At 45.7% G+C, this 7,953-nt stretch overlaps 1 protein-coding gene across 1 annotated transcript in view; it reads right to left on the reverse strand.

The window, feature by feature from the left end:
• LOC102386025 (uncharacterized protein C9orf84) overlaps positions 1–7,953 on the reverse strand; it is a 94,283-nt gene that overhangs the window by 22,705 nt on the left and 63,625 nt on the right. The window lies entirely within an intron of this gene.

Raw genomic sequence — 7,953 nt, forward strand, 5'->3', positions numbered from 1 at the left:
AACGCTTTCCCAAAACAATGTCAACTCTACACTGATAAATTGCTTGGGAAGATTTCCCTGGCTTATAATGGAGCGCATATTAAATGATCTTTGTCTAAGATAACTTATCCCTTATGAAAATAATGCTGAAGACCAAACCTTTTTACGTTCCAAAGGCCCAAAATGCACCAATGGCAGATATTTTTAAATGATTTACAGTTGGAGAAGAGATTCATCTTCATTCCCCAGTCCAAATTGCACAAGTTGAACCCTGTGCTCTGTGGTCAAAATATAATTTTCAGCATGAATGATGCATGCCCCCAGCAGCTGGGGCGGGCATGGCAATGCTAGTGGTGGAAGCGCGGCGGTGGTAAGTGGGGAGATGCTGACGGTACTGTTGGCGGCACTGGGGGAGGCGGGGTGGTGAGCACCAACCAGGGGTTGGCGACCACCTGTTGGCACTGCTGACAGTGTCAGTGGTGCCTTTTCGTAAGGGGTTCACCACCCTGCTCAGGGGGTGTACGTGCACCTGCGTACACCCCCTTTGTGTCGCCACTAATTTTCAGGAATAAACTGTAAAGATTGTCAAATATACCAGCAATGGAAGCACCACACATTAAGCTGTAGGCAGGATGATCCTAGTAGCTTAGCGCATCTTATAGGTTCTCCTTGGTGCACTTTATAGACCTGATTTTTAAGAGGGTCTCAACTGTTCCTCCACTTTTCTACCCAGAAATCAACTAGAAGAACTAGTGATAATATCTGCATATCTATCTCTGATTTATGGGCACAGTAAGGTGGCTGGATGTGTCAATGTTGTCACTGTTAAATACTTCCATAAGAACTTCTAATTTTTCAGGCCTGTAACACATTAGGGTTCCAGAAGTGGCCATGACACCCCCTGGTGGCCCTGCAACCATGCCCTGCTCCACCCTTAGGGTACCTTGGCATTATTTGTAATATATAGGGAGGCTGCCCACAGGCCTTTGCTAGGCCTCAGTCCCACTGGACTCTGACAGTCTCTGCTTGTGCCCAGGCCCTTGCCAAGTTTTACTTCAATCTGCTGTATCCGGCAGGGCACCCAAAGCTTTAAAGGCTAATTTGCATGGCTCCAAATCCTCTCCTTTACCACACCCCATGCCTCGAGGGTGTTACAAAGATGTTATTCCACATGTGAGGCTTCAGCCTCCTCAGCCTCTGTCCCTTTAATCTCACTAAGCCTTCTAGCCTGGGCCCACTGAATTACTTTGAGGCTCTAGCTCTGTTTGTCCCTTCTGTCACCAGGCCCCTGGCCCCTGCCTGCTGGGCCCCAGGCCCCTGTGTGGTTGTGCCTGCCCCTCAGGGCAGCTGAGTGCCCCCTGGGCACTAATGAAGCTCCCCTTCCAGTCTCATCCCAAACCACTCATACCAAGAAACAGTAACATAAATCATAAGCCCCTGGGCTATAACATAAACAACAAAGTAGCAGCTTTAAGAGGACAAACCTTTACCCTTAATATAGTCTACCTCCTAGCCAGAGTACTTCACAAGTTCCCTGAACCTCCCTGTTGCTGTAGGCAGTAAAATGGTCAGTTCAGCATCCCTGGCTGGCTCCCCTGGACAGGAGCTCCTTTCCTTGTGACAGCCAGGGAGAGACTCCCCTTTCAGCCCCAGCCTTGGGCTTATATGCTGCCAGGGCCCTGCCTACATCCAGTCAGCTGACCACTTGCAGGTGTCTGCTGCCTGCCTCCTTTGCCCTGGCCACTGGCAGCTGTGGTGCCCTGCCTGCCCTGCCATATTCCCTGGCTGGGCTGCCTCTATCTTCAAGTAACAGAGAGCCCTGCTACAAGGCTGTTACAAGGCCCTGTGGCTAAGTTTGTTTTTTTAATGGGTTCTTAATATTTGGCTTTTCAAAGCTCAGAGCACCCATGCACTCTTGCTGACTATACTAGAAACTTCTGGGGATTTGTCATTATCACACTTAAATCTGCATTTACATGGCTAAATCAATTACCTAATTTTCAAAAGCTGAGACTCAATAGCTCCCTTTAAAGGCCCTAATTTTGGGAAATGATTTTTTAAAATCTTGGTCTTCTTTTTTTCTTGCCTTGCAGTATGGTCTCATTCATTACCACATCAACTGCTGACCTAAATTATGTTTTTAATGATATCATACTGCTGCTGAGCAATCATAAATACAAATGATAATGCAAAAGAGACAGTAACATTCATAAACTCATCTGTAGGCAGTCCATCATAGCCTATTAGCAACATTTTACTTACAAGGCAACTTTCAATTATACCTTGCATCAATATAAATTTTCACTAATACAATACAGAAATATAACAAAATTATCATATTTTCCATGGCATTAGCCAATGCTAATGATACAACAGAAGAGTGCTTATGTATTGCAACTTTCATATATCTTTAATACAGGAATACTCTGGGACACACTAAACACTCTAAAATGAATGCAAGTAAAGAGTATATTATTATTCTAAACATAAATAAGATCATATACACACCTATACTGCACAAATTAACATGCATATCCTAGTCTTGTTTAAGGGCTATCATAGGCAAGTCAAACCCCAGATATATCTGAACACTTTAAGACTTTAAAACCCAAACCCAGTAAAGAACAGAAATGATGCAAAGTATTGTTCAGTAGTTTAGTGAAGGAGATTAAGGGCTGATGTGCTGACAACAATGTTCTCCCACAATTCCTACTGGCCAGTAACTAATACAGTAGAAACCCTGGTTTCAGAAGGCAAATGTGCACTGTACCCTCCTGAGTAAGGGAACAGTCAACTTAGAGAAAGCATGTAGAGAGAGAGGCTAGCCTCAAAATGATTAACAAAGTTTTGGTCATAATCTGATGCTTTACCACAGACTGGGTGCATCTACATGTGCAAATAATCTGGGAGCAGTTTACTCTAAAGTACTCTAGAGTAAACTCTCCCAGGCACACATCTACACATGCAGGATGCAGGAGCAGATTTGCTGCTGCTAGCAGCAGATTGCTCTTGCTCCCTGTGGCTCTGCACCAGGAGCCTACAGCAGCCAGGGGGAGTTCTAGGGTCCCCCTGGGTCTTAGCCCAGGGGTTGGCAGGGAGCAGGGGGCCAGGAGACAGCCATCTCCTGGTGGGGGCTGGGACATTGTTGCTGTGATAGGAGGACATTGTGGGGACGATGTCCTCCTGTTCCATCAGCAGGGAGCTGCCAGCCCCTGATATGTGATCGCAGGGCCAGGGTTGGGAGATAAGGATCTCCCAGTGCCGGCCTTATGTCCGCAGAGCTGATGCTGGGTGAAAAGAATCTCTCAGCACCAGCCCCACAACTGCAGGGCTCGAGGTAGGAGATAAGGATCTCTTAGCACTGGCCCCATGACTGCAGAGCTCAGGCTGGGATTTAGGCACAAGCTAAGTAAGCTACAGTTTAGGACCTCACATGATGAGGGGCCTCTAAATACGAAAAGAAAATACAGTAAAACCTCACAAATCTGGCATGCTTGGGACCAAGCACATGCCGGAAATTTGAAAATTCTAGTTTTTTTAAACCGGCACTGCAGCTGGTCATGGAGCTGGGAATGGTTGTGGGATAGCAGCTGCTGGTCCCGAAGCACTAGCCACATGCAGAGCAGTGGTGCAGGGTGCTTAATGGAGGTGGCAGCAGCCGCATGCAAGCTTCCCCCACCACTTCCGGGCTGGTGGTGGGGAGCGGCAGCTGGTCCTGAAGCAGTGGGGGAAGCGCCAGATTCTTGAGGTTATACTGTAATATGAAGTTTCAAGTTTTACATAATCGGTTGTTAAAAATGAAGAGGGCTGTTGAAAGTGGATGTCAGAAGGGAAAAAAGAAGCAGCTTATTGAAGGGCAGCTAAAACAATTACCGAAAGTTGATAGTTATTTCACTGTAATAAAGGAAGAATCTCATACTCAAGAGAGTCATCCAGGACCACAGCAACCACAGGCATCCACCTTTTCTACTAGGATAGATTATACAGATGTGAATGTGACTACTTCACCTGAGAATGTTACAGAGTCTGAAATCCCAGCTGAAAAAAGTAGATACACGAAGTCCAATGATCTTGGTCTCTGGGGTGTCTTGACTGAGGATGATATTTCATTCTGGATACAGAAAAGTTCCTCAGAGTGTCGACATTGGAACAGCCCATTTGACAAATCAAAGCGGTCATTCAAAAACCAAATTAGATATTGTTCAAATGGTCTATTTCATTCAACAAAAGTTAATGGTGAAAAATACAATCAGGAGTGGCTGTTATACTCTCCAAACAACTGGTTGTGTTTACTGTTTTGTCTGCAAGCTCTTCTCAACATCATCGACAGCACCATCTAGTGATGGGTTTAATGACTGGCGAAACCCTGTCGGAATTCAAAATCATGAGAACTCTGGGGATCATAGAACAGCTTTGCTTACATATTTGATGGGGCAATGTGGGTTAACCTTGGATTCACACGTGGAGGAACTGATGAAAAAGGAGCAAGAGTACTGGAAGCATGTACTTGAATGTGTTATTGCAGTTGTGTGCATGTTAGCAGAATGTGGATTAGCTTTTAGGGGAGGGGGAGGCAATGAAGTTTGGCTCACAACATAACAGGAACTTTCTTGGCTTGATAGAACTCACAGTTGCTGCCACATGATGTTACTGCACAGTAGTCTCAGGCTACTGAGCAGGAAGTGTCTCATGTAGGTGAGGCCAGTGACTGCAAAATGATAGAGCTCAAGATCTTAAGGGGAGGAAGGAAGGAGAGCAGCAGGATAAAGATACTGGACGTCAGAAAACAGACTTTAGTAAATTAAGGGAACTGGTGGGCAGGATCCCTAGGTGGCTAGTCTGAGGGTGTGGCAGCGAGAAGCCACAACAGGTACCAAGGAGGTCTGGGGCAGACCCGGGTGTTCCCGGGGGGAGTGAGCAAGCCCTCCGTACCCCAGCAAACTTACCACCAAGATGAGTGGGAGCGGAGCAGGAGCCATGCAACCCAGTGTTGTGCTGGCTGTTCAAGTGGCTACTTCCTGGGCAGGGCGGTGGCTAGCTAATTGCAGCAGCTCACGCTGCCACCGCAGGGAATTTAAAAACCCTGCCAGAAGCTGGCAGAGAGAGGGGAGAGAAAGCCAGCTGGAAGCATGCCTTGCAGGCGGTGACTCTGGAGGCTGGTAGTGAAGGCCCTGAAGACAATGCCCCACATCAAAGGAGGGGGAGCAGTGTCAGGCATTAGGCTGGGGACAGACAATCCCCCACCCCCCAATTCTGAAGCTTATAGAAGTGTCTCTCTCTCAGAGGGGAGAGGACGCTAAATGCCTGGGGCTTGGCCCTTTGAGATCAGGGACTGAGGCTCCAGAGGCATTAACATCCAGGCGACCGGCCGGTTTGCTGAAGCTGATGCCAGACCCCATAGTAAAGGGGCGTACAGAGATTGGTGGAGCAATGAGCGGAACACCTGAGCGGTTGGAGAGTGGACGGGGTGTAGGGGAGGCGGAGCCCTGAGGAACACCATGGCACTCCTGTGAGTACCCCGTCTTCGGGTCGATAGGGGAAGAAGAACCCCACTGAACCCCCACCTTCTCTTCAGGTACCAACTTGTGGCAGGAAAGTAGGGAGATCCTGATGAAGGGGGTGGTGGTACTCACAACATCCACTAGAGATGCCACAGAGGGGAAAAGACGTCCAGGAGAGCTGGCTGTACTTTAAGGAGGCCCTCTTATGGGCACAGGAGAAACCTATCCTGATGTGATGGAAGAATGAAAAGTGCAGTAGGAGACCAGCCAGGCTAGACAGCAATCTCTTCAATGAGTTGGAACTCAAAAAAGAAATGAACAAAAAGTGGAAACTAGATCATATTACAAGGGAAGAGTAGAAGAATATCATATCAATGTGCAGGGAGAAAATTAGGACAGCCAAGGCACAATTTGAGAAGCAGCTGGCAACGGACATAAAAGGCAATACTTGTAGGTATTCTACAAGTATGTCAAGAGGAAGACCAGAAAAACAATAGGTCTCCTACAGAATGTGGAAGGCAGCAAAAAAAGCCAAAGTATTTAATACCTTTTATACATCAGTCTTCTCAAAGTATGTACCTGATGATAAGTGCAATTGGCAGCAAAATTAGGGAAGGAGACAATCAGTTTAGAGCAATGGCAGAACAGATTAGGGATTACTTAGGGATGCTAGATGTTTTCAAGTCAGCAGGGCCAGACAGAATGTCCCCAAGGGTGCTGAAGGAATTGGCTGAGGTAATTTCATAGCCATTGGGTATCCTCTTTGAGAACTTGTACAAGTTGGTGAGGTCCTGCATGACTGGAAAAGGGCAAATATTGTGCTCATCTTTATGAAAGGGAAAAGGAGGATCTAGGAAACTACAGACCACGCAGCCTGACTTCTATACTTGGAAAGATCATGGAGCAAGTCTTTAAGGAATCTATTCTGAAGCATCTAGAAGAGTACAAAGTGATGAGAAACAGACAGCATGGATTCACCATGAGCAAGTCATGCCTGATCAACCTGATTTCCTTCTATAAGGTGACAGGCTCTGTGGATGGGGGGAGAGCAGTTGATGTGATATACCTTGACTGTAGCAAGGGTGTTGGTTGTAGCCGTATTGGTCTAAGGATGTAGGCAGACAAGGTTCTTTGAGTATATCTGATATCTTTTATTAGACCAACCCAAATAGTTGGAAAAATTCTTCTTTGAAAGTCTGCAAAGAAGAAAATTTCCAACTATTTTAGCTGGTCTAATAAAAGATATCAGATTTACCCAAAGACCCTTGTCTTGACTATAGCAAGACTTTTGACACTGTTTCTCATGATATTTTCCTTTTATTAGCTAGGGAAATACCTACTAGACAAAAGTACTGTGATGTGAATATGTAACTGGTTGTATCATCAACCTCAATGAGTAGTCATCAATGGCTCAATGTCTAGTTGGAAGGAGGTATCAAGTGCGGTTCTCCAGGAGTCTGTCCTGGGTCCATTGTTTAATATCTTCATTAGTGATTTGATAGATGATATTGAGTGCACACGCTGTCTGGTTTTGCAGATGCTCTAAGGCAGGGATAGCCTGGAGAAATGGTCCACAATCAGATGAGATACAGCAAGGACAAGTGCAAAGTTTTGCACTTGGGATGGAATAATTGCATGTACAAATATAGTTTTGGGAATGATGGGCTAGGCTGCAGTACTGCAGAGAGCAATTTGGGGGCAGAGTGGGCCATAAGCTGAATATGAGTCAACAGTATGCTCTTGTTGCCAAAAAAGCCAACAGTATACTAGGCTGTATTAACAGACGTGTTACTGGCTAATCAAGGGAGATGATTCTTCCACTCTGTTCAGCACTGGTGAGGCCTCACCTCTGGGCCCCACACTTCAAGAAAGATGTGTAAAGAGTCCAGTGTAGAGCAACAAAATGATTAGGGACCTGGAAGGCAGAATTTATGGGGAAAGACTGAAAGAACTAGGGCTCTTTAATCTGGAGAAGAGAAGACTGAGGGAGTATACCCTTGGTTTGATAACAGTCTTCAAATACCTGAAGAGTGATTACAGACAGAATGGAGATGGGCTTTTTTTGTGACTATAGGGAACAGGACTAAGAGCAATGGCCTCAAGCTGTGATAGGGAAAATTTAGGTTGAAGATGAGGAAGAACTTTATTGTGGAAAGCTTTCAGTTTACTTTTTTCCATAAAAAATGAAAAGCTAAAATAATTCTGGTAAGTGTTGAGGCAGGAGAAGGTAAGAAAGGAAAGCAAATCAACAAGCTTTGGTTTCATTTGCAAGTAGTCCTCCAAAGATCAAGTTCCATACACAACAATAGTCTAAAATATTTTTCTGTCTTGTTCCTTCTACCCACTTTTATTATGTTATATGCATTATGTAAATAACCTGATCAAAGATCTGGTGATAAGGATAGTAGTTTGCATCTGCTTATGTGCAACTGGTGCCTCTTGAGTCAGTGACCGGGGGGGGGGGGGGGGGGGG

The sequence above is a fragment of the Alligator sinensis genome, unplaced genomic scaffold (genome assembly GCF_000455745.1).
Source record: "Alligator sinensis unplaced genomic scaffold, ASM45574v1 scaffold371_1, whole genome shotgun sequence".
Classification (NCBI taxonomy): domain Eukaryota; kingdom Metazoa; phylum Chordata; order Crocodylia; family Alligatoridae; genus Alligator; species Alligator sinensis.